Below are 26,734 nucleotides of genomic sequence, written 5' to 3'. Positions count from 1 at the left end.
TGGCTGCATGAAAGCCCACTAGAGGGCACTCCGGAGGCGTTCTTCCGATCGCGCTCCGGCGCCCAGAATAAACAAGGAAGGCCGCAATGAGCGGCCTTCCTTGTTTTGCTTAGATCGTCGCCATAGCGACGAGCGGAGTGACGTCATGGACGTCAGCCGACGTCCTGACCTCTGCCGCCTCCGATCCAGCCCTTAGCGCTGGCCGGAACTTTTTGTTCCGGCTACGCTGGGCTCAGGCGGCTGGGGGGACCCTCTTTCGCCGCTGCTCGTGGCGGATCGCCGCAGAGCGGCGGCGATCGGGCAGCACACGCGGCTGGCAAAGTGCCGGCTGCGTGTGCTGCTCTTTATTTGATGCAAATCGGCCCAGCAGAACCTGAGCGGCAGCCTCCGGCGGTGATGGACGAGCTGAGCTCGTCCATACCGCCCAGCTGGTTAAAAAATGAACTGTAAAAGGGATTGGGTAGTTCTTGTAGGGACCAAGAGCACCTAAACGAGAAGCAGAGAGAGACCAGGAGCCCAATGGTGCAGTATCATTAGGTATATGATTATATACTCACAAAGGTGGGTTGCAATTCCTGCAACCACGGTATAAGCCTGTCACCGTCCCCGCTCGGTGCTCCAGGTCCTGCCGAATACTGGACAGTCGCTCTCCTGCAGTTCAATACACTTTCCAGAAAGCTGTAGACAAGACAAGACAAATAACATTTATATCGCGCTTTTCTCCTGGCGGACTCAAAGCGCCAGAGCAGCAGCCAATATGGCGCGCTCTATAGGCAGTAGCAGTGTTAGGGAGACTTGCCAAAGGTCTCCTACTGAATAGGTACTGGCTTACTGAACAGGCAGAGCCGAGATTTGAACCCTGGTCTCCTGTGTCAGAGGCAGAGCCCTTAACCATTACACCAGCCAATAGCTGTAAAGCTATTACCTCCCAAGGAGGTCTGACTGTTAGAAGGGTGGGATGGAGGCATCCCAAAATATATGGGTGTTAAAACTTTAAAACATAACATGTAAATGAGAGGTAATCACTTACCTCTCCAGAAGATACAGACACCAGTTCAACTGGAAAGATATTTATTTAAAAAAAATTTGACACTGCTTTTTAACGGTCATGGTCCACTTCCTCAAGTTAACCCTCCTGGCGGTTAATTTTTTTTGCCACTTAGGCAAAAATCCTTTTTTTTAAAAAAAAAATTTGTTTCATGTAAAGCTACCAGAGTGGTAGCTACATGAAACACCACTAGAGGGCGCATGTGTCCCTCTAGTGCGATCATCGCCGGCATCAAAAGCAAACAGGGGAACGCGTATATAACGCGCTCCCCTGTTTTGCTTCTCCTGTCGCCATGGCGACGATCGGAATGACGTCATGGACGTCAGCCGACGTCCTGACGTCAGACGCCTCCGATCCAGCCCATAGCGCTGCCTGGAACTCATTGGTCCGGGCAGCGCAGGGCTATGGCGGGGGGGGGGCCCTCTTGCGCCGCTGCGTGCGGGCGATCGCCGCAGAGCGGCGGCGATCAAGCTGTACGCGCGGCTAGCAAAGTGCTAGCTGCGCGTACAGCAGTTTAAAGTGCGCAAATCGCCCCACCAGGGGCTGAGATATCTTCCTGCGCGGCATAGCCCGAGCTCAGCTCGGGCTTACCGCCAGGAAGGTTAATGAAAATATGGCTTAGCATTATAAGGCATAGAGTGTAGATCCCTCTATTCTAGGCACCTACACTCCACTCCTTATGCTGCTATGCCATAAGAGGAAAACATTTGGGCAGCATGGTTAGCATCCTCACCTTACAGCACTAGAGCCCTGTGTACATTTCCTAGCCTATATATTCTCTCTGCATGGAATTTGTATGTTCCGTGTATGCCTATGTTTGCATGGATTTTCTCCAATCACTCCAGCCGAGCAGTCCTGCTGCATACACCTACAACAAGCATGCAGCTAATTTTGGCAGAGACATCTGATCTGCATGCTTGTTCAGGCTCTTTGGCTTGAAGTATTAGGTAGGGTTCCTCTTAATCGAACATTACAAGTAGCAGTTAGTGGCCACGGGAGGGGGTGGTTAACTTACCCATGCCCCTGCCTATAGCCGATGCCTTCCACTCGCATTCCATGTCACGTCCATGCTCCCTGATTTAACCTGGAAGAAGGAAGCATGGGAGTGATGTGGATTGCATCGGCTATAGGAGGTGGCATGGGTAATTTAACCTTCCCATCCCATGGCCAGTATGTGCTACTTGTAATTTCGACTATGAGCATCAGCAGGACAGCCAGGCATTGTGCATTATTTTAAAGGAAATAAACATGTCAGCCTCCATACCCCTCTCACCGCTGGTTGACTTTAATTAAAGTGGGGGATGACTAGCATCCCTATCTGCTTTTTACAGGTGTGTTATTATGGTCTTTGTCAGAATAGAACCGTTCCAAGTATGACACATACTGCATTGCAGAAAAAAAAACAATAGGCATGTAGAGTGGAAAGTACAGTAGTAGTAGAATGGTGAAGAATTCTGTTACAATTATATATATCACTATCTCTACTAGGATGATGGCCTCAATTTTTGGAACACATTCATAGAAGTAAGTCTTGAAACCAGAAGGGGAATACCAAGGTGACATAGTAATTCAGATTTCCGTTCTCTCAGTAAATACAATGAGATTGAAGTGAGTAGTTATATGTCCTCTAATTGTCTAAAGATTCTCATTTAAGTGGCTATCTTGCACAGTACACAAAAGTCTAAATTTCACATATAGTTGCTGACAAAAAAGCACTAGTTTTTATCAGCAACTGTGAATAGACTTCAGGAGCTCTGCTGAGGCAACTCTCCCCGTTCAGTAAGCACTGAAGCTTAAAGTGTACCTGAGATGGGGCAGGAGAGAAAATATATACATACCTGGGGCTTCTCCAGCCCCCTCCAGCCTGATTGCTCCCTCATCGCCCTTCACTGCCTCGCTGTTTGTCCACAATTGGCCCTGGTAAGTTGTCCAGTTGGCGCAGACGCGGCCTGGCTGCACGCACTCCCCCATTGTGCTCCCGTAGCTGGGAGCATTCTGCGCCTGTGCAGTAGTACTGCGCAAGCACAGATCGCACCTAGCGATGGGAGCGCAATGGGGGTGCATGCGCAGGTGGCCCCAGACCAGACTTACCAGAGCCGACGGAGAGGCGGCGAAGGATGTGGAGGGAGCGATCAGGCCGGAGGGTACTGGAGAAAGCCCCAGGTATGTATACATTTTTTCCCCTGCCTCATCTTTGGTTTAACTAACTTGTAAACTTCATTTTTTTTTTTTTTTTAACAAATCAATTTTTATTGACTTTCATTAGAAAACACGTACAAACAAGTACACGCAGGTACTCAAGGAACATTAGATGAGAAGGAAAAACAGTGGTACACATACTGAATATACAAGAGGTAAATCTTACAGGAGCAATAGCATCAAGTATCTTATGCAGTATGAAGATACAATTTTATAGTAGTACATACATAACAGTTGAGTAGTTGATTATTGATTGCATCAAAAGCATGTCAAAACCGGTGCACATTCCTCAATTTGGACAGCATAGTCGTGACTGTACCATCTGTTGGGAGAAGTTAGGAAAGGAAAGAAACGAGACGGAAAGAAGGGAAAAGAAGGAAGAGATAGAGTGTAATGAATGGAAAGGAGTGAGAGTCCAGTGCTTACCTCCATAGACCAAGACTAAGGAAGGTATTGCAGAGTATAAATCAGGAAATAGCTAAATTAGTACTGTAGTTCAGTCCTCTGGGCCTGCAGGAAGAGCTTCTACGTTGTTATACCAGGGGGCCCATATTTTATCGAATCTACTGGGGCAGTTACGGCTTTTGTACATCAATCGATATAACGGTAGGCTTTTCATAATAGTGTATTTCCAGTGATTAAAAGAGGGGGGCTTATCTGATTTCCAGGTGTGGAGTATTTCTTTACGGCCATAGAAACATAATATTCTAATTAGGTATTGAGGGTGTTTGCCCGGTGGAGTATCATCCAGTAGTCCCAGTAAAAATGCCCTAGGGGAGAGTATCAGTCGTGTTTGCAGAATTTCATTAATTAAGTCGTTAATCTTAGACCAAAAGGAAAGCACATGAGGGCATTCCCAGAACATGTGAAAGAAAGTTCCCGGATCAGCAGCACATCTGGGGCAATTGAGGGTATTGGAAGTGGAGATTTTATGCATACGTACGGGTGTGAGATAGGTACGATGAAGAAATTTAAATTGTATTAAGCGATCTCTGGCCGAGATAGGAATTTTAACAAAATTCTCTAGGATTTCTTCCCAGTCCTTAGTGTCCAATCCAGGAACTTCCTCATTCCACCTATCCTGACATCTAGCGAGACTATGAGTGGTACTGTTCATAAGGGCAAAGTATATTACCGAGAGAGGTTTTTCTAGGCCATCCACCATTAGTGTTCGTTCTAAGTCACAAGAAACCATTGTTGGACTGCCATCTTTAAATTGGGCATTGTAAGCGTGCCTGATTTGTATATATCTGAAAAACATTTTATTGGGCAAATCAAAAGTATTTTTGAGAGTGTTAAAAGATAGTAATCCTGCATTCCCTGTAATATGCTGTATGGCTTTTATGCCCTGGCGGGCCCATAGACCGGGGTCTGGTATTTGTGAGAAGTGAAGCAAATAAGGATTGTCCCAAAGTGGTGTATGAGGAGAGAGTTTATCAGCGTTCCCGGTATAAGCAAGCATGTCTTTCCATACTTTAGTTGTAGTGAACATGAGGCTTGTGCATCTAAAATCCCCCCTGGTGCCTCTGAAAGCCAGCAAAGTGAGCCTCTCATAAGAACCCAATATGGCTGCCTCCACCGAGACCGCAGCATTATATTTATCTTGCGAGAACCACCATCTTATAGTAACTAAAACAGCAGCACAGTAATAGAGATACATATTGGGAAGAGCTAGGCCACCTTGATCTGCTGGAAGCTGTAAAGTGGCAAGGGATACCCTTGGTACGCTACCTCCCCATATAAAACTAGAGATTAAGGAATGTAATTTGTTAAAGAAGGTTTTGGGGAGAAGTATAGGCGTCTGGCGAAAAATATACAGAAATTTGGGTAAGAATATCATCTTGAATATATTAATTCTGCCAATTAACGAGAGAGGAAGAGCTTTCCATACTAAGGCTTTTTGTTGAAATTTATCAACTACTGGTTGTATATTAAGTTTATGAAAATCTGTTAATTGCGTAGTGATTTGAATCCCCAAATATTTAAATTGTTTAACCCATTGCAATGGGTTGGGATATAGACTAACATCAAAGTTATCCAGTGGCATTAAGACCGATTTTCCCCAATTGATTTTAAGGCCTGAGTACCTACCAAATTCATTTATTATGCTGAGAGCTGCCTGCAAAGAGGTCTCCGGGTCTCCAAGGTATAACAAGGTGTCGTCTGCGTACATCGAGACCTTTTCAGTAAGAGATCCGACCTGTATGCCCACAACATCTGCTGATTCTCTCACCATAATTGCCAATGGTTCTATAGCTAATGCGAAAAGATAAGGCGATAGTGGACATCCTTGGCGCGTACCTCTGGACATTGAAAAGGGATGAGAGATATTATTGCCAGTTTTAATTCTAGCTATCGGGGAGCGGTATAAAGCTTTGACCCATGAGATGAAATTTATTCCAAACCCATATATATGCATTACTTGCCAGAGATATGCCCACTCTACAGAATCGAAAGCTTTTTCTGTATCTAAGGAGGCAACAGTACGCCTACCTCCATCCTGTAGTGGCAGGGAAATATTGGTAAGGAGTCTACGTATATTAATATCGGTACTGCGCCCCGGCATGAATCCAGTTTGATCACAATGAATTACATCAGTAATAACCAGTTTTAACCTATTAGCTAGAATTTTTGCGAGGATTTTGGCATCGGAGTTAAGTAGCGATATTGGGCGGTAGGAGCCGCACTGATTAGGATCTTTGTTGGGTTTTAGAATCACTACAATAATTGCTTCATTAAACGTATTAGGCAGAGTGTTACCCCTGAGGATATCATTAAAAAGAGCGCATAATTTATCTGCTAATAGATTAGAGTAAGTATGGTAAAATTCAGCAGGAAGTCCATCAGGACCAGGAGATTTGTTTGGTTTCAGTTCAGAAATGGCCTGCTGAACCTCTTCTATAGTGATAATCTTATCTAGTGTAGAGGTAGTGTCTTCTGGGAAATTAGGGATGTTAATATTGTGTAGGTAATTAAGAAGATCATTGTCAGAAAATGTAGCTTTAGAGGCATATAATTGCTTGTAGAAGGAGACAAAGGTTTGGTTAATTGCCTCAGGATCAACTGATATTTCACCCAATTCATTCATAATGGCTGATATGGCTGGAGAGCTATTGCTCTCCTTGGACAACCATGCCAACAGCTTACTGTTTTTGTCTCCGAATTCAAAAATTCGTTGCGATTGGTGGAGAAGCGTATTTTTTGTGATATCTATTAGTGCTAATTTCCACTGTCTTAAGACCGCCTGCCAAGATCGCCAAGTTTCCATCGTGTGAGTTTGATTGAAGTTGCGTTCTGCAATTACAGTTTTTTGCTCCAGGTCAGCAATGTGTTTATGAAGATTGGCTTTATGCTCCCTGACCGCGGACATATAACACCCTCTGGTTACTGCCTTACCCGCATCCCACACTATATTTGGAGAGGAGGAGTCTTGGTTTATCTCCCAATATTCAGCAATATGTTTCTTTAATTTAGTATGAATTTGTGGATCCTGTATGTAGAACCTGGAGATGCGCCATAGGCGATCCTTTGGGGCTTTGTGAGACAGCAGTGTTAATAATATAGGTGCATGGTCAGAAATACCTAAAGGAAGGGTCTCTACTGATTGTATCATTGGGAGCAGTGCATGAGACCCGAAGGCCATATCAATTCGAGACATTGACCTGTGGGCTGCGGAATAGCATGTAAAGCTAGTAGTTGTCTGATATTTCCAGCGCCACAAGTCATGTAATTGATAGCAGTCAGCCCATGCAGCAAGATCCCTGCCCTCTTTAGTAGACGCATTGGAGCGGTCTACTGCTAGATTCATTGTCATATTAAAGTCACCCATTAGAATTATTCTATCGCATTGCCATTGGGCCAATTTATTAAAGATTTGATAGAGTAGCTGTTTATCAGCAGGAGGTGGAAGGTATAGGCCCGCCAGGGCATATTCTACGCCATACAGCTGGAAATGAAGTAGTATATACCGGCCTTTATCATCATAAAGATTATGCAGAATTTGAATTGGAAGTGATTTGTGCACGAGAACTGAGACTCCCCTAGAGTAGGTAGAATATGTAGCATGGAAATGGTGAGCCACCCATGGGCGCTTTAATGCCATTACTTTATTGCCGGTTAGGTGTGTTTCTAGTAGTACGCAAATATGCGGACTATGTTTTTTAAGATAATTAAATACCAGTGTTCTTTTGATTTTTGAACCTAGGCCCCTTATATTCCAAGAAATACATTTAAGTGTTGTCATAAGTAAAAAATTTGAAATATTTACCAGAGGAGATCCACATATTCCTTGGTCGGAGGCAAGCACTGGAGGAGAAGCTTACAGGGTAAGCAAGGAAAGGAAAAGGAGACAGAAGACAAAGGAAGGAGATAAGATGGTCCGTCAGCAGAGAAGCCTGCTGGAGCTGCGGAGTACCTGTAAAGAAAAGGTTAAACAACAAGAAAACATTCCCCAACACCTCAACCCCCCACCCTACACCATACATCATATAGATGCTTAAGGTGTCTACACCCGAACTGTTACTTAAAGAAACAGAGACCCAAAACCAACAACCTAATTTAGAACGCTGTCTCTGTAAGGGACGTACGCCAGGAGCGTAATCCGCCGCCCGGCTGCACCCATCTAAGATGGGGGTTCAAGAACCATCTTAATAAACGTTGCTAAATATCTGATAAATGAGCTAACAAAGTCAGATTTGTGGTGCTCGGAGCCGGGACCAACCTACTGCTGAGTGGTCAAAGAAAGAAAGAAAGGCACCCCATGCCTTTACTCCTTCATCAGCAATAATGACTTTAGAAACGTAGGATTAATTTATGGGAGAAATGGGAATTATAAGAAGTCTTTTATGAGAAGGCGGGAGGGGGGTGAGGGGTAGATGGAAAGGTGGGGGGAAAAAGGGGGGGGGGAGAGGAAGGATAAGGGAGTGTGCGAGTCGCCTCTATCATCTCCAGTATATTAGGCGGAATGGGTGCCGTAACAAAAGGAACAATCTGCAGCACCCACATGGGCTAAAGCAGTATCGGGTATGTATATGGTCAAGAAGTATATATACACAGTGTACTAAAATGCGGGGTTAATTGTAAAACTTGCTTGGGGAGGTTAGTACTGAATTCAGGGCCATTTATTGCGTTGTGCAGCCAGCATATCTCGGCCCAAGAGCATATGGGCTTTTCCTGCTCAAATCTACTGCACAATAAAAGCTGTAGCATTTCAACATGTGCTCTATGGCTATCGTTAGATGATATATACTGTACAGAATAATAGCACCGTATGCTCCGTAATGGTGGGTTGGCAGCTTCAGTTTGTTGGTAACCCAGGGTGATAGAAGCGAGTTTGCTAAAATGTTATGTCCAGTAGAGCTGCAGTAGCCGCCAATTGTCACGGACACGTAATATCATAATAGTTAGCCTAGTAGAATGACCATTGCCCCTCTCATGTAGGCAATTTACTAGAGCGTGTACAACTACAGACCGCCAAGCTAAACTGGGATATATTATTAGCTCCATTCCCGGTATACTCCGCTGCTGTTCATGTACATTGCGTGGTTTTATACATAGTATATATAATGCCATATGTGTTGATATAAAACAGAACGAATAAGCCCAAAGGCATATGCAGCCCGTGCCCACACCCCCCCCCCCCCCCCGCCATGCAGTGTAATATATAGGCAGCCATACAGTTAGCACTGCCCGCATAATAATCATATGTGCCATGATTGAACACAAAAGTATCGCGGACAGAACCTGCATACGGTGTTTATGAAACTTCATTTTTTAAAGAGAACCTGTAACAAAAAAAAAAAAGTTTGCCTGTGGGGTACTCACCTCGGGAGGGGGAAGCCTTAGGGTCCCAATGAGGCTTCCCCCACCCCTGTAGCTGCAGGCAGTCCAGCGCTGGCTCCCCCCAAGTGTCCTGGAATCCTCCCTTGATAAGCGCTGATTTATTTACCTTTCCTGGCTCCAGCGGGGGAGCTGTTGGGGCTCTCTGCACAGAGATGGGTGAAAATAGCCGATCTCCGTTGGGTCCGGTCTACTGCGCAGGCGACTTTTGATCATTTCCCCTGCTTTACCTACCTGATTACCGAATGTTTTAGACCAGGTCTAAAACAGGTTAAAACATTTGGTAAATATTAGTGAATTCCCTTTTGATGCAACTGATTTACACCAAACCATCAGTAGACTAAAAACCATCAGTAGACTAGTCTAAACTGCTTAGTGAATTGAGGCCAATATGAGCTAAAAAGTCTGATCAAAATAGGAGCATTCATTAAAAACCATATAGTTAACCACTTTAGGATCCCTTGTACGCATATCTACACCCCTATATACTTCACGAGCGGATCAGGGGCATAGATATGCGTACTGTTAACTTACCGCTGCGTTCGCGATAAATAAAATTACATCATTTACATTTTTTATTTTTTACATAGTTACCTTAGGGACTTTTCTAATATGTATTGACATATTGATTTGCATTTGATTAGTTCAATTTGAAAATGCACACACTTGCAAAAAATAACCCTAGATCTGCATCAACCAAGGATTACCGGGTATTTGCATCTCATGAATCATTTTAGGATTAGGCAACACTAGTCTTTTGGAGAAAAAAAAATCAGAATTTTATATTTACTGTATATTCCTGACTGTTATATTGCACGTATTATAGTTTTGATTGTGCCTTATGGGAAACATGGTGGCTAAGTGGTTAGTACTCCTTCAAGCACTACAGCACCACAGGACACACCGGTAAATTAATTTGCCGTCTTTAAAGGGGAACTGAAGAGAGAGGTATATGGAGGCTGTCATGTTTATTTCCTTTTAATCAATACCAGTTGCCTGGCAGCCCTGCTGGTCTATTTCTCTGCAGTAGTATCTGATTAAAACCAGAAACAAGCATGCAGCTAGTCTTGTCAGATCAGACTTATAAGTCTGAACCACTGAAACACCTGATCTGCTGCATGCTTGTTCAGGGGCTATGGCTAATAGTATTAGAGGCAGAGGATCAGCAGGGCTGCCAGGCAACTGGTATTGATTAAAAGGAAATAAACATGACAGCCTCCATATACCTCTCTCTTCAGTTCCCCTTTAAAGAGACACTGAAGCGAAAAAAAATATATGATATAATAAATTGGTTGTGTACTATGAATAATTACTAGAAGATTAGCAGCAAAGAAAATATTCTCATATTTTTATTTTCAGGTATATAGTGTTTTTTCTAACATTGCATTACTCTATAATATGTCCAGATTACACAACACTCAGCATTCAAAATGAGTCTTTCAGAGCAGTCTGTGAAGTAATAAACTCTCCTCTGCTAGAGGAAAAGTAAACAGTTCAATTACAGTTGAGATAATAAAAGTCAGATAACAGCCCTCTCCAGGACCAAGTTGGTCAGAGAGCTTAATAGCTTTTTTGCATAGAGATAACAACTGGAGTTTCTCAACTCTTTCTGCACTGGAAACAATTAGACTGGTGTATCTGATCTTAATGTTTTTTTTCTTAGCTGTACTACACATACAAATCATAATATCATCATTTTTTTTTCGCTTCAGTGTCTCTTTAAAATGTATTGGTAAATGGTAGGGTCTGGCCCTCATAGAATTGGCTCTAGAGTATGCTGGGGATATAGGCTAGTGAGCCCCATTGAGAGGCAATGAATGAAATGAAATGTTTGAGGCGCTTTGGATACAGTGTTCAATGTCTAACCCTAACCTCACTCCTCTCCTGTTTGTCAAATTATCTATAGTCCATTTCTTTAGTAATATGCATCTGCACTGAATTTATGCTGAGGACCAAGTTTTCTCTTTTAACCCAAAATGCCTAATCCTAACATTAGCCTGAGCTTATACCCTAAAAACAGCAACAAACTTTAACCTCTCTGTGTGAGAGGTCCCTTTGCAGCTTAACCTCTCTGTGTGAGAGGTCCTTTTGCAGCTTCGGCGGAACTAGTAGGACGCCTTATGCGACCATCTTTTTCTATATTCTGTTGTTTACCTTTATGGTTCTACCTCACCTTTATCTATCTCAATACTTAGTCTACTACTTCATACTATGTATTTTCACTATATGAAATCATGAATTTTTGTAATATTACCTATATGTTAGTTTGTTGTTTGGACTGGAGCACTGGCTCTTTTTCTATTAGCAGTAGTGTATTAAAGGTGTTAATAATCTATATTTATATGCCTCTCTAGGGGTTATCTCTGCGGCACAGTGCCACTGTATTAGAAATTGATTATTATTTATTTGTGGCACTGTCAAATATTATTAGACCGCAGAGACTCCTGGGTGAGACATTAACTCATACGTATTTAGTATAATTAGCATAAGGCTCTGAGTTTATGATTGTATTGTGGCTGCCTTGTTTTTAATTGTTTTTAATTTTGTAGTTGGTTTTCAATAAAGATTTTTGCATCTACCTTGCATCCTGATTTTTACAACCATAATCCTTGCTCATTTTGTGTATATACAGTTATAGGGGGGATTTCTAGTTCTTTTGTGTTTGTTCTAGTATATTGGTTGAGGTCGGTGACCTTTCCCCCCTCCCCATATTCTTAGCCTATTATGTCAGTTAAAGTAACATTGGTTACTTAGATATGTCTGCTCGTTTGTCTTGGTGCTAACATCCGGAGGTGATATGGGAGGTACTAGACAATTGTGGATAAGGAAGCTGTAAAATGAATGCCTGGTACACACCATGCAAATTCCCATCAGATCGACGGGTCAAATTGATAATTTCTGAGAGGTCCGATCTGATTTCTGATTTTTTCTGATCAGAAATCAGCCCTCACACCTCTGTAACACTCATACCTTTATAACACTCGAGCCAATTAGTTCAACATGCTAGGTGAGATAGAAGTTGCACATGCACTGTGAACTTTAAATGGCAACTATCGTAAAAAATGTTAGAATTTAAAATACATACCGATACATATAAAATGTATATGTAAATGTACACAAAACTATCTTTTCCATTCTCCTTCCGGTTGAAATTTTCTTCTGTAATTTTGTGTAATATTCTCTATTCAGTATTTTGCACTCAATAATACTCGGGTATACTATACATCTGGCACTAAAATTTGGCATGAGGAAGTGGGACTTATGCACCCACGAAACGCACGGCCATATTGCAAATAATGTTCTTTCTTATTATTGATTAATTTTTGTGTCACCTGTCTCTCAAATGTATTTTTTATTGTTTTTAATACATTTTATCCTACCTGGGTGCCTCTTTATCTCCATTACATTCCGTCTTTATTATTTATCAGTGATCATCAGGAATTTTCTCTATTCAGGATTTATTCTCCTTTCTGCTGCCTTTTTTGTACTGCAGCAGTCAGTAGCCATTGTACCAGCCTCAGACCACAAAATCTTGCTGACAGTTGCTGGGAATCCGTGCCCCAGTTATATATATACCCGTATCAAGATCACTAATTTTTTTTCACTATTTTTAGTTTATTTTATGAAGTGAAAGCTGAAGATGCTGAAATCAATGTGTTCCTCTTTGTACACAGCCCTGAATTCACTTGTTATAGATTGGTTTGCTTTTCCGAAATATGACAAGTGAAATATGTGTGCAGGAGAATGAATTAGTATAAGGGGCCTTTATACCTCGTAGTACTTTGCAGATACTTATAGGTCAGCTTTAAGTTGCCGTGCTTGTGGGATTTGGATTTGCTTAGAGAAACCAAAAATGGATTTACAGAGACAGAAGTCTCATACCATACCACAGTGTTTTTGGAATGACAAAATGTGGGGATTAAAATATAGTTATTGTCAAGGGGCTCGTGACCATAATCATAGTACATCAGCTAGATTGACTCTTGGTATATAGTTACACTAAATATATAAGCCAGCAAGTGAGGTTGTATATAGCTGTTATATGAGCTTGTCTATGCTGTAATTTTAGCATTGGCTGTAATTTACTAAAAAGAGCATTTAGATGTTGTGCATAATATGGTTTCCTCTCTCTGGTCCTCAAAGAGCACTCATAGAACGTGAGGAAATGTTACTAAAGATCACCCTGAAAATGAATTCTAAATATAAATTTGCCTTCTCAAAACAGAAGATATTTGCTATTCTTCAGCTCTATGTAAGTAAGAGGGAACTCCCATGATGCCTCACTGAGTGAATGCAAATCATCATTTTATGCCAGACCAATTCAACAATAGGAGTCCTTTTCCACTTAGAAATGCAATTGCAATTACGCTACGATCACATTTCTTTCTCTTTTCCACTACTGTGATTGTGCCACGATCTGTCGTGTATACTGCACTATTGCAATGTGTTTGAAATTTAGGACAGGAGAAGAAGAAAAAGGGGGGGGGGATATTTAGACTTTTTGGATAGGTGAAAAAACTCATAGCAGTGCAATTGCTATGCCATTTTCCTGTGCTCCTATACAGTGGCGTAGCTAAGGAGCTGTGGGCCCCGATGCAAGTCTTACATTGGGGCCCCCCCAAGCCCTCTATACATAACAATTGATACAGCGCACCAAAACCTGCCAATGGCAACTACAGTGTCAGAGGTGCAAGAAGGGGATGGGGAACAGTGTGTTAGTGATTACTACTATTTAAAGTATCTATAGAAGTGATTATTATGAGCACAGGACCAATAGAGAGCTAATAATGTAGTTGAGGGAGAGCCCTTCGGGGCCCCTCTGACCCGAGGGCCCCGATGCGGTCGCTACCTCTGCACCCCCTATTGCTACGCCCCTGCTCCTATACAAAGTGTAGGAGGTGAAGCACACAACAAATGCTGCAGGAAAGATGATTGCGGTCGGGGGAAAAAAAGCAGACTAATGGAAATGTTCGCTGTGTATCCCATTCGTTTTTAGGTACAGAATCAGATCCCAAAACGCTACAAAGCGGAAAGTGGCCCTAAGTGTTGGTACATATGCATGAGGACCATCGCCTGCTGGACTCAATACCTCGGGCAGCAATTTGGGTCCAAGTCATTTTCAGACATGTTGCTAGCCTAGAAGTTACATCGATCAAAGAGGGGGAAGAAGAATGAAGGTTTCATGCCCAGTGATGACTAAAAGTAATACATAGCTTTTTAATAAAGTTCAGTCCATAAAATTCGATCAGACTAAATTCATTAAAAACACATAGGTTGTCACAAACGCAATATTAGTTGAAGCAAACAACCTGCAGTACGTTTTTCGGCCTTCACATAGGCCGCTTCCTCAGAGGCGGAAAAACTTGTAAAAAATATCCATGACAATACATTAGTTTAAAAATATAGTATAGTATAATAAATGATGGGCTCACCAGCCATATATAGGGAGCAACCTCAAAAAACCAAATGCTTGTATGGAGATACACCAGGGGTATAAAGCAGTGGTAATTAGTCTAAATAGACAGTCATCCATCCTTGTATTTTCGGAGTGGCGAGTGTGTCCCGCAGGAGGTGCCGGTGGCCATGAAAAGCTGCTTTAGATTAGATTCATTTATGGTAGTTTTGGATAAGGTGAAAACAGGTTAGGGTGTCTCCCACATTTCTGCATTTTTCTCTGTTTGCATTGTGGAGATTTCTCCTATCCATCTGTTCCTTTTGTCGCTCATAATTGTACATATAAATGGGGGCTGTAAAATTTGCTTCTGCATAAGCAGGCATGTTTCTGCTTAGTAGAGTTATACAATTGCACATCACTATGTATCACTTCTAATGCAAACATACACATCTACTGGAAGGCTAAAACAATCAGCAACCTGTATTTCCTTTCTTCTGAGTTTATTATCTAACAATTGTTAAATGAAGAGAACAAATGACTGAACTGAAATACAACCACTAGGTGGAGATATGCTTCTGAATATAAGGCAATGACATCAAGGCTTCAGCATCAGAGTGGGAAACAATAGATTGCCAAGTTGATGCCTTTCGCCAGCTAACTAAAAAAAATGTTCATACTGTTCCACAGTGCTTCAATGTCTTGTACACAGTACATTTGGTTTAAACATATTTGCATCTTATTTGTGTACAGTGCCTTTAATCTGAATCTTATATCTTTAACTTTATCAGAAAATGAAACTCCCAGTGTGCTACGCTCAATTACATATTGCACATACTTATAACTGGGTCCTCTCTCCACTTTGCCAATCTTTGCTAAAGAAAAAAAAGTCACAGACCAAGATCTTTATATACACCCCCCTCATTCCAGTTCATTCCCAAGTCCAGGCAGTCAATAACTTTTTTTTAATCCTTAACCACTTCACCCCAAGGCAGTTTTTACCCTAACGGACAAGAGCGATTTTCACCTTTCAGTGCTCATCCCTTTCATTTGCCAATAGCTTAATCACTACTAATCACCACAAATTGGGCTTTTTGGGGTTGATATTTGTTTGCAGTAATTACTTTATTTTCTATGCATTTTAAAGGGAAATACAAGGAAAAAATACACTATTTCTCCAATTTCATCCCCTATGGTTTTAATATAAACACTGCTACTGTACATAAAACCAACACATTTTTATCTGCCCATTGGTCCTGGTTATCACAAGATTTTAATTATGTCCCTAGTACAAAGTATGGTGACAATATATCGTTTGGAAATAAAGGTGTATTTTTTTTTCGGTGGGTTTTTTTCCACAATTTTCACGTGCACGGGGATGCACGTGCCTGCGCGGGAGCGTGCACGTGCACCCACGGGATCGCGCACAGCGGCAGCAGCACTGTCTGACTTAAAAAAACGTCCTGGAGCCATTAAGAGGTCAGCATGTCATTAAGTGGTTAAAGAAGAACTGTAATGAGAGTAATATGGAGGCTGACAAATTTATTTCCTATTAAACAATACCAGTTGCCTGACAGCCCTGCTGATCTATTTGGCTGCAGTAGCGTCTGAATAACACCAGAACCAAGCATTCAGCTAATCTTGTCAGATCTGACAATAATGTCACTAACACCTGATCTGCTGCATGCTTGTTCAGGGTCTATGGCTAAAAGTATTAGAGGCAGAGGATCAGCAGGATAGCCAGGTAACTGAGATTGCTTAAAAGAAAATAAATATGGCAGCCTCCATATACAGTTGTGTTCAAAATTATTCAACCCCAATGCTGTAAATGATTTTAGGGAATTTAGTGTACATTTGTAATTGTGTTCAGAATTAAATCTTACAAGGACTTTTTAAAGAACCAAATGCAACTAAAATGACATCAATTGTTTTTGTAATACAGTATTAAATGTTTTTTTTTTTTGTGATTTCTTCATTGACACAATTATTCAACCCCTTAAAGACTACCACTCTTAAGAACAGAGGTTCATTCAAGTGTTTTCGATCAGGTATTAAAAACACCTGTGGATGTTAATGAGCAGCAATCAGGCATAATAAGCACCAATTAGACAGATTTAAAATGACTGTGATACGCAGCTCCTTCTAGACATTTACTGGTGTGTTTACAAACATGGTGAAGTCAAGAGAATGTAAAGACAAAAGGAAAAACGAGAGCCCCAATAGTGTGTTATTGTTATTGTTTTATGGAAAAGACTGGAAAGGAAAAATACTCACAAGTGTAGGTTGCCGACCTAGGCAACCACTGTTATTGCAGGCGGGGAGTTTAGACCTGTCTCCGCTCAGGTTAAAAGGTTGCTCTCTATTGATAGAAGAAGGTGTTCACACCCATCCAACCAGTGGATACAATCGTATTCGAAAAGGATTACAGAGGCGCCCAAAGATTAAAAACACTGTACTTAAAATATCTCAAATGGGGGGTGCTGGATGATACACCTCCCCAATGATGACAAATCGCACTGATTCACATAAATGAAACAGCTTTATTCTTACTCCACAACAATCACTTGCAACGCGTTTCACGGGTCTAACACCCGCTTCCTCAGGCACAAAAAAAAGGAGCAACTCAACTTGTCAGGGAGCGGGTTTGGCACCTCTGTCCATCCAGCACCCCCCATTTGAGATATTTTAAGTACAGTGTTTTTAATCTTTGGGCGCCTCTGTAATCCTTTTCGAATAAGTCAAGAGAATGGTCCAGGAAGACAAGAGAAGAGGTGATTTCTCTTCACAGGAAGGGCAATGGCTATAAGAAGATTGCACAGATGTTAAACATACCAAGATACACCATAGGAAGCATAATTTGCAAATTCAAGGCAAAGGGCACTGTTGAAATGCTACCTGGCTGTGGCAGAAAGAAGATGCTGACTTCAACTGCTGTGCGCTACCTGAAGTGCAAAGTGGAGAAAAGTCCCCGTGTGACTGCTGAGGAACTGAAAAAAGATTTGTCAGATGCTGGTACTGAAGTTTCAGCTCAGACAATAAGGCACACACTGTGTAATGAAGGCCTCCATGCCAGAACTCCCAGGTGCACCCCCTTGCTGTCTCCAAAGAATAAGAGGAGTCGACTGCAGTATGCCAAAAGTCATGTGGACAAACCACAAAAGTTTTGGGATAGTGTTCTGTGGACTGATGAAACAAAATTGGAACTGTTTGGGCCCATGGATTAACGCTATGTTTGGAGGAGGAAGAACAAGGCCTATGAAGAAAAGAACACCTTGCCTACTGTGAAGCATGGCGGGGGGTCAATCATGCTTTGGGGCTGTTTTGCTTCTGCAGGTACAGGGAAGCTTCAGCGTGTGCAAGGTACCATGAATTCTCTTCAGTACCAGGAGATATTGGATGAAAATGTGATGCAGTCCGTCACAAACCTGAGGCTTGGGAGACGTTGGACCTTTCAACAAGACAATGATCCCAAGCATACCTCCACCAAGTCCACTAGAGCATGGTTGCAGATTAAAGGCTGGAACATTTTAGAGTGGCCATCGCAGTCATCAGACTTAAAGAGAAACTCCAACCAAGAATTGAACTTTATCCCAATCAGTAGCTGATACCCCCTTTTACATGAGAAATATATTGCTTTTCACAAACAGACCATCAGGGGGCGCTGTATGACTGATTTTGTGCTGAAATCCCTCCCACAAGAAGCTCTGGGACAGCGGTACTTTTGGCAGTTTGTTACAATGTAACAAGGTTCACAGACAGGAATTAGCTGTTTACAGCTGTCTCTAACAGCCAAAACAGCTAGCAGCAGCTACATAACCTGCAGACAGTAAAAATGTCACCATGTAATAAATGTCAGAATGTAAATCGGGGAGAGGAAAGATTTTACAATGAGCAAACACTGACTAAATCATTTATACATAATTATTGTAAAAATGAAGCACTTTTTTTATTACATTATTTTCACTGGAATTCCTCATTAAATTTGATTGAGAACCTCTGGTGGGACTTAAAGAAAGCAGTTGCAGCGCACAAGCCTAAGAATGTGACTGAACTGGAGGCTTTTGCCCATGAAGAATGGGCTAAGGTACCCATAGATCGCTGCAAGACACTTGTGTCAAGGTATGCTTCACGTTTAAAAGCTGTTATAACTGGAAAAGGATGTTGTACTAAGTACTAAGAATGAATGTCACTTGGGGGTTGAATAAAACTGATAATGATGTAAGTGGTTATTTCATTATAAATGTTATGTTATATTTGTCTGACTTACAAGTGCATCTATGATTCAATTGTAAACAAGATGACTGAAATGATCAAAATCAATGTCAAACTGGCCAAAACACTCAATTTCAGTGGGAGTTGAATAATTTTGAACACAACTGTAGCTCTCATTAAAGTTATCCTTTAAGATGCTATTCAGGGATGCTCGGATGTGCCTCATCCACGAATTCGGCAATCCGCGTGGTTGCAAAAAAAAATCCGCATTCGGCCCCGACGCATGCGGATTTTCGTCCGCGTCCACGCAACCACGCGGATTTTCTGCCGTGAATGGCGTAATCACGCGTGGATTCCCGCTCGGAGGCGGATTTTCTTTTAACGTTAATAACAAAGCCCCCATACATGCTACAATCCCCCAAATTGCATGGATTATCGAGGTGATAAGGGGCAACATAACTTCAACATAAAAAATTCCCCCCAATTTTTTTTTTCTAGAGAAAATGGATTTTAAAGTGAAATCAACACTTTAAATGGGGCTATTAATTAGTAATAAGTGGTTTTAAAGAGGGATATACGCGTTCAGCAGTCAAAGAGGTGAAGGCGAGTTCCAATGGCACTTGGCGGCGAACGTACCGCTGGAGGAGGATGAGTGGCTGACGCCAAAAAGGCCCCAGAGAGGTTTTTGTAATTTTTTTTTTGTTTTTTTTGCAGCAATTAGCAATGACATCGCAGCAGAGTTGTCAGTGGACACGGGCAGTGTGAACGCAGAGTGCAGTGGTGGTAGCGACTGAGTCAGGAGAAGGACTATGCGGGCGGTCAGTTCAGCAGCACAGAAGGACCACGGCAACATACTGGAAGTAGTAGTAGCAGCACAGCGTCATAGTGCTGGCTAAAAAATTAAATGCACCCGGTGACCCGGGCAGTGTGAACGCAGACAGAGTACATTGGTGGAAGCGAGTGAGTCAGGAGGAGGAGGACAATGCCGGCGGTCAATTCAGCAGCACAGAAGGACCATGGCAACATACTGGTGGTAGTAGTAGCAGCACAGCGTCATAGTGCTGGCCAAAAAATTAAATGCACCCGGTGACACGGGCAGTGTGAACGCAGACAGAGTACATTGGTGGAAGCGACTGAGTCAGGAGGAGGAGGACAATGCGGGCGGTCAGTTCAGCAGCAGCAGCACAGAAGGACCATGGCAACATACTGGTGGTAGTAGTAGTAGCACAGTGTCATAGTGCTGGCCAAAAAATTAAATGCACCCGGTGACCCGGGCCGTGATAACGCAGACAGAGTGCATTGGTGGTACCGTGGTAGCGACTGAGTCAGGAGGAGGAGGAGGACAAAGCGGGCGTTCAGTTCAGCAGCAGCAGCACAGAAGGACCATGGCAACATACTGGTGGTAGTAGTAGCAGAACAGCGTCATAGTGCTGGCCAAAAAATGAAATGCACCCGGTGACCCGGGCAGTGATAACGCAGACAGAGTACATTGGTGGAAGCAATCAAGAAAAGATGGAGCGCGCCATAGTGCATTAATCGTAAAAGGTAATTTATTAGGATATAAAAGGTATACTCACAAACACAAATGGTGTAAACGCTTATCAGCGGGCAGCCAACCGCTTCTCTCAACAGGGGAGGATGTCGCGCTGTGGCCAGCAGCGCGAGTCCCGATCGTCTGGGCTCCCTCCGGCTGTGAGGTGGGTGTGGCTGATTCAGCGGGCGTGTGACGTCATGACGCGTTTCGGCGCTCTGCGCCTTCGTCAGATGGCGTCACACGCGTACAGGCATCCACTTATAGTGTTGCGCTGTATGGTTACCATGGTGGCAGGGAAAAACTTTCACATAACTTTATTAAACACGCACATGCGTGCCACCCAGACGGACACAGAAGTTGCATGCGTCCCAGGCGGCATTTAAATGGAAATTATTACGGAGGCGTAATGGGAGAGCTGTGCTATACAGCCTACCAGCTTCCGTATCTGAAAACAGGAAATATGAATTAAAATTGTTTGATACTCTGTTTATGAGCAGATTAATGGCCTTTCGGCTTTTTAGAGGCAATAAAATATAAATATGTGGATGGAAAATTACGGCAAGGGATGCTAAGGCAGTTTACATACATAATTTGAAAAAACACTAATATGGACATTTTCGTGGGAAGGTATATGCAAAACCAATCAGCGCGTCATCCTCCGCATTTAAAACTGCAAACACATACAGGACAAACTTATACCTGTATCTTAAAAAATTATTACTAATAAATACATAAAAACCATCAATATACATATATCACTATACAAACTAGACAACAAGGTAATTGGGGCACAAAACAACACTCCAACAGCTTTGATGTACACCTTAGATCTTTGGGGAAATCACTCGTAGCCTATATAGTAAGGGATTTTCCATTACATTCATATCATCATGCAGTTGTGGATAAACTGTTAAGGGCCCCTGATATATTCCTCATAACCTAAAAACTTCCTTCCTTATGTGTGTATATCTTTTTAAAAAGGAGGCATTTTTCATTGTTAAAAACCAGCAGACATGTGGGATAAATAATAAAAAAATAAAAAATAAATAATAATAAAACATCAGACTAGTGGTTACCCGTATGGGAAGCTGAAAAGTGTAGGTCACTGGGCACTGGGACAGGGTGGGAAGAGAGGGAAATAAAGGGGGTGGGGGGAGTTTGGGGGGGGGAGGAAAGGACGGGAGAGCCAGGGATATGCAGGGAAAGGGATGGGGAGGGGAAAGAGGAAGGGAAAAGGGAACTCATGGATGAGTTATTTTATCTAGGATTTTAGGCTTCAACGTAAAAGGCAAAGCAGGCAACCTACTATGGACATAGACCTATTATCGAGCATACTCACCACCCTCATCTAGTGTTAAGGACTGCTACTAGGGGGGTGCTGGAGGGAAGAAAAGAGAAGAAGAGTCCAATTAATATCTCAAGCTACATATCTGGCACAGCTTAGACCTCTATACAACAATTATCAGGTCACAAATATGTTGATATTTCTAGTCCCTTATTGAGGCCCTTTGGACTCAGAGCATCCAGTTTAAATATCCAAAAGGTTTCCCTTTCACATAATCTCTTAAATCTCTGTCCCTGCAGCAAAGTTTTTGGAATCATTTCAAGGCCCACAATTTGAAGAGAGTCCACACTGTTGTTATGAAATTCTTTGAAGTGGCGAGGAACACTGTGTTTTTCCACCCCATCTAATATATTTCTCTTGTGTTCTCCTAGTCTTTGTCTCAATGGTCTAGTGGTTCTACCCACATAGAATTTTGGGCACTCACAGGTCAACAAATATACAACATGATCACTACCACAGTTTATGAAATCCTTTAGTTCATGGGATTGATGATTCGTATCAATTACCTCCCTAGCTCTATGTTTGATAAATGGACAACAGCCACATCTTTTTACGTTACACCTATAGGTGCCTTTCAATGAAAGAAACATAGTGCCTGATCCTACTTTTTTCTTTTTGACATTGCTCGGAGCTATGGTATTCTTGATGGACTTGGCTTTCTTAAAGATAATGGATGGGCGTTCTGGGATAATGTCCTTTAGAAGCGGGTCCTGCTTCAAAATGGGCCAGTTCTGGGTTACTATGTTTCTGGTGGTCCTAGAGGCTTCAGTATAGGTGGTTATAAAGGGAAGGTCAGTATGGGATCTTTCGTTGTTTTCTGGTTTTTCCTTAGGCTTAGGCCCTACTTTATACTCATTTAGTGTCTTTTTTATATACTCGGACTTATAACCTTTCTCCAAAAATTTGTTGGACAGTATTTCCCCTTGTTTCAAGTAGTCGCTGTCTGAGGTACAATTTCGTCTCAACCGGCAGAATTGGCTTCTAGGGATATTTTGTATCCACCTTCGGTTATGGCAACTGGAAGCATGTAGGTAGGAATTTCCTGCCGTTGGTTTGAAGTGGGTTTTGGAACATATCTGGCCTTCACTGTCAGCAAACAGCTCCAGATCCAGAAATACCAGGCTCTCATTTGAAATAACATGGGTGAAGGACAGACCAAAGGGGTTATTATTACAATAGGTCAGAAATTCACCAAAAGTTCTGGTATCCCCATCCCATATTAACAAGATATCATTAATGTACCTAGTGTAAAACACCAGGTGCTTGCTGAAAGGGTTACATGACCAAATATGTTGATTTTTCCAATAAGCCATGTACAAATTGGCAAAGCTGTGAGCAAATCCCGCCCCCATCGAAGTGCCACAGATCTGTAAGTAAAGTTTATCCATAAAACTGAAATAATTGTGTGATAAAGCAAATTTAAGGAGATCCACAATAAACTGACTCTGCAACATAGGAAGTGAACCATCTTAAGTGAGGAAATATTGCACTGCCTCTAGGCCTTTTTCATGAGGGATACTAGTATAAAGTGATGAAACGTCCAGAGAGGCCCAAAGGAACCCTTTATCCCACCTGTATTTCTGTAGCATATCCATTACGTGTAGGGAGTCTCTTGTATAAGCTTGGGAGTCAAGAACCAAGGGCTGCAAAAAATAGTCCACGTAAGAAGAGATGTTTGCCACTAGTCCCTCCATCCCTGCTACAATGGGTCTCCCCGGGGGATGTGTGGGACTCTTATGAATTTTAGGGATATGGTAAAAGTATGGGATAGATGGGTGACTGGGGACCAGGAATCTTTTCTCGTGATCATTAACAATCTTAAGTGAGTATGCATTGTTCACTAAACTTTGTAGTTCTTCTTTAAAAGCAACGGTAGGGTCTATGGTTAGCAGTTGATAAGTGTGTGTGTCAGACAATAATCTTAGGCCTTCATTCGCGTAATCAACAAAATTCATCAACACAATACCTCCTCTTTTGTCTGCCTGTCTAATTACGATTTCTTTGTTTTCTGCAAGCTCTTTTAATGCTTTCTTTTCTGCTGGATTCAAATTATAGTGTCGATCAGATGCTTTTTCTTTACAAACCTTTTTGAACTGATCTAACACTACTTGGTAATAGGTATTGACAAACTGACCTTTGGACTGGGTGGGGTAAAATACCGATTTTGGTCTGAACTGGGTGTGCTGGATATTCGTGTCTGGCACATATTGCAGCCAATCTTCCTCAATCCCAATTGAAATGTCACCGTTGGTGTCATACATAGATAGTTCATCAATGGTGCATTCTTCCAGTGGTTCAATGGGGTTAAATGGTCTCTCCGCTCTATCCTCGGGTGGAATAATAGCAGATGGTATCTTTTCTTTTCTGGATGAAAAGAATCTTTTTAAAGTCAATGACCTGATAAACCTATGCAAGTCTTTATATAACTGGAACTCATCCGGCTTTGCTGTGGGGGCGAAGTTCAAACCCTTTCTTAGGAGTGATTCTTCATTGGGAATGAGAGTATGGGAGGATAGATTAAATATTTTTATAGTGGACTGTTCACTATTATGTGCTCTGCATTTTTCCTTTCTTTTTTGGACGGCTCTTCCAGCTCTATTCCCCCTTCTACTTCTTCTAGTCCCCTTTTTCTCAGACTCCCTAAGGTCTGAGTGGGTCCTACTGCTAAAAAATGATCCTGGCCTGGGTCTCTCGCTCCTCCTTCCGGGCTAATACCTCTCAGGAAGGATCCCGTGGTTGTAATAGGTGGAGCTTCCTGTGTCTGAACACTGGATTCACTGATTTCAATGGGGTCCTGCATGGACCCAAGGATTCCCGAAGCTACAGGCATACAGGGATCTCTTCGCTTAGAAATGGCCCCTTCTCTTTCCCCTCTCATTCTCTCCCTGAACCTTTCAAGATAACCTGATACGGAATGGTCAGTGTTCCTGGGATAATTAGTCCCAATGGTAGGTTTATGAGGGTTCCTTATTCTGACTGACTCTCTTGTGATATTTCTCTCTCTGAGTGGACCTTCTCTGGATGGACCTTCATTAACTCTATAGTTTCTGTCTTTTCTCTCTCCTTTTTTATATGAATAGTTCTTCCTGAAATAATCTGGAGGACGATCAAATTTATAGGGTCGCTTTCACCTATTTTGTGGACTATACACTATTCTCCTATGTGGAGTAGATGATTGCGACCCCTTGTGGTGGGGCCATTTGGGTGTTTCCGATATAATTTGGAGGGGATCACCTTCTCTAGGTTTTCTTTTTCCCCCCCAAACTCCTCCCCCCCCCCCTTTATTTCCCTCTCTTCCCACCCTGTCCCAGTGCCCAGTGACCTACACTTTTCAGCTTCCCATACGGGTAACCACTAGTCTGATGTTTTATTATTATTTATTTTTTATTTTTTTATTATTTATCCCACATGTCTGCTGGTTTTTAACAATGAAAAATGCCTCCTTTTTGAAAAGATATACACACATAAGGAAGGAAGTTTTTAGGTTATGAGGAATATATCAGGGGCCCTTAACAGTTTATCCACAACTGCATGATGATATGAATGTAATGGAAAATCCCTTACTATATAGGCTACGAGTGATTTCCCCAAAGATCTAAGGTGTACATCAAAGCTGTTGGAGTGTTGTTTTGTGCCCCAATTACCTTGTTGTCTAGTTTGTATAGTGATATATGTATATTGATGGTTTTTATGTATTTATTAGTAATAATTTTTTAAGATACAGGTATAAGTTTGTCCTGTATGTGTTTGCAGTTTTAAATGCGGAGGATGACGCGCTGATTGGTTTTGCATATACCTTCCCACGAAAATGTCCATATTAGTGTTTTTTCAAATTATGTATGTAAACTGCCTTAGCATGTCCATATTAGTGTTTTTTCAAATTATGTATGTAAACTGCCTTAGCACCCTTGCCGTAATTTTCCATCCACATATTTATATTTTATTGCCTCTAAAAAGCCGAAAGGCCATTAATCTGCTCATAAACAGAGTATCAAACAATTTTAATTCATATTTCCTGTTTTCAGATACGGAAGCTGGTAGGCTGTATAGCACAGCTCTCCCATTACGCCTCCGTAATAATTTCCATTTAAATGCCGCCTGGGACGCATGCAACTTCTGTGTCCGTCTGGGTGGCACGCATGTGCGTGTTTAATAAAGTTATGTGAAACTTTTTCCCTGCCACCATGGTAACCATACAGCGCAACACTATAAGTGGATGCCTGTACGCGTGTGACGCCATCTGACGAAGGCGCAGAGCGCCAAAACGCGTCATGACGTCACACGCCCGCTGAATCAGCCACACCCACCTCACAGCCGGACGGAGCCCAGACGATCGGGACTCGCGCTGCTGGCCACAGCGCGACATCCTCCCCTGTTGAGAGAAGCGGTTGGCTGCCCGCTGATAAGCGTTTACACCATTTGTGTTTGTGAGTATAACTTTTATATCCTAATAAATTACCTTTTACGATTAATGCACTATGGCGCGCTCCATCTTTTCTTGATTGTTTTGCCAAAGTTACCCTGCTACGGAGCGTCGCAGTGCATGACATCCTAAGAGGAGTGCATCTCTAATTGGTCACCTGGGAACAGGAGCGCAAGATTCTTCTCTTTGTGTTTGTAAAAATCTACATTGGTGGAAGCGACTGAGTCAGGAGGAGGAGGACAATGCGGGCGGTCAGTTCAGCAGCACAGAAGGACCATGGCAACATACTGGTGGTAGAAGTAGTAGCACAGCGTCATAGTGCTGTCCAAAAAATTAAATGCACCCAGTGACCCGGGCAGTGTGAACGCAGAGTGTAGTAGCGACTGAGTCAGGAGGACAAGCGGGCGGTCAGTTCAGCAGCTCAGAAGGAGGACCATGGCAACTTACTGGTAGTAGTACCATAACACCAAAAAATTAACCAAGGTAGGCACTAGGCAGGTAGTAAGTGTCTTTATAAAGGCAGGTATAGTTAACAACAGCACATGCAGCAGCCACTTCATGTCCCCCTGTGTCCGACAATAGGGGCCAGGAACTCACCTTCCACCCAAGCCTGGTTGATTTTCAGGAAGGTGAGTTTGTCCACAGAGGCGTGGGAGAGCCGAGAGCGCTTCTCTGTGACCACGCTACCGACCGGCCGCACTAAAGCATCTCTCTGAGAGGACACTGGAAGGAGGGCAGGATAG

The 26,734-nt window shown here is 42.4% G+C and overlaps 1 long non-coding RNA gene across 1 annotated transcript in view; it reads right to left on the bottom strand.

Moving 5' to 3' along the window:
* LOC137546893 (uncharacterized) overlaps positions 1-26,734 on the bottom strand; it is an 84,932-nt gene that overhangs the window by 39,453 nt on the left and 18,745 nt on the right. The window contains exon 2 of the long non-coding RNA XR_011026396.1: positions 558-678. This is a non-coding gene — a long non-coding RNA (uncharacterized lncRNA). The remainder of the gene's footprint in view (positions 1-557; positions 679-26,734) is intronic.

This window comes from Hyperolius riggenbachi, chromosome 2 (assembly GCF_040937935.1).
Source record: "Hyperolius riggenbachi isolate aHypRig1 chromosome 2, aHypRig1.pri, whole genome shotgun sequence".
NCBI classification, from domain to species: Eukaryota; Metazoa; Chordata; class Amphibia; order Anura; family Hyperoliidae; genus Hyperolius; species Hyperolius riggenbachi.
This window is presented reverse-complemented; position numbering and strand designations above follow the sequence as displayed.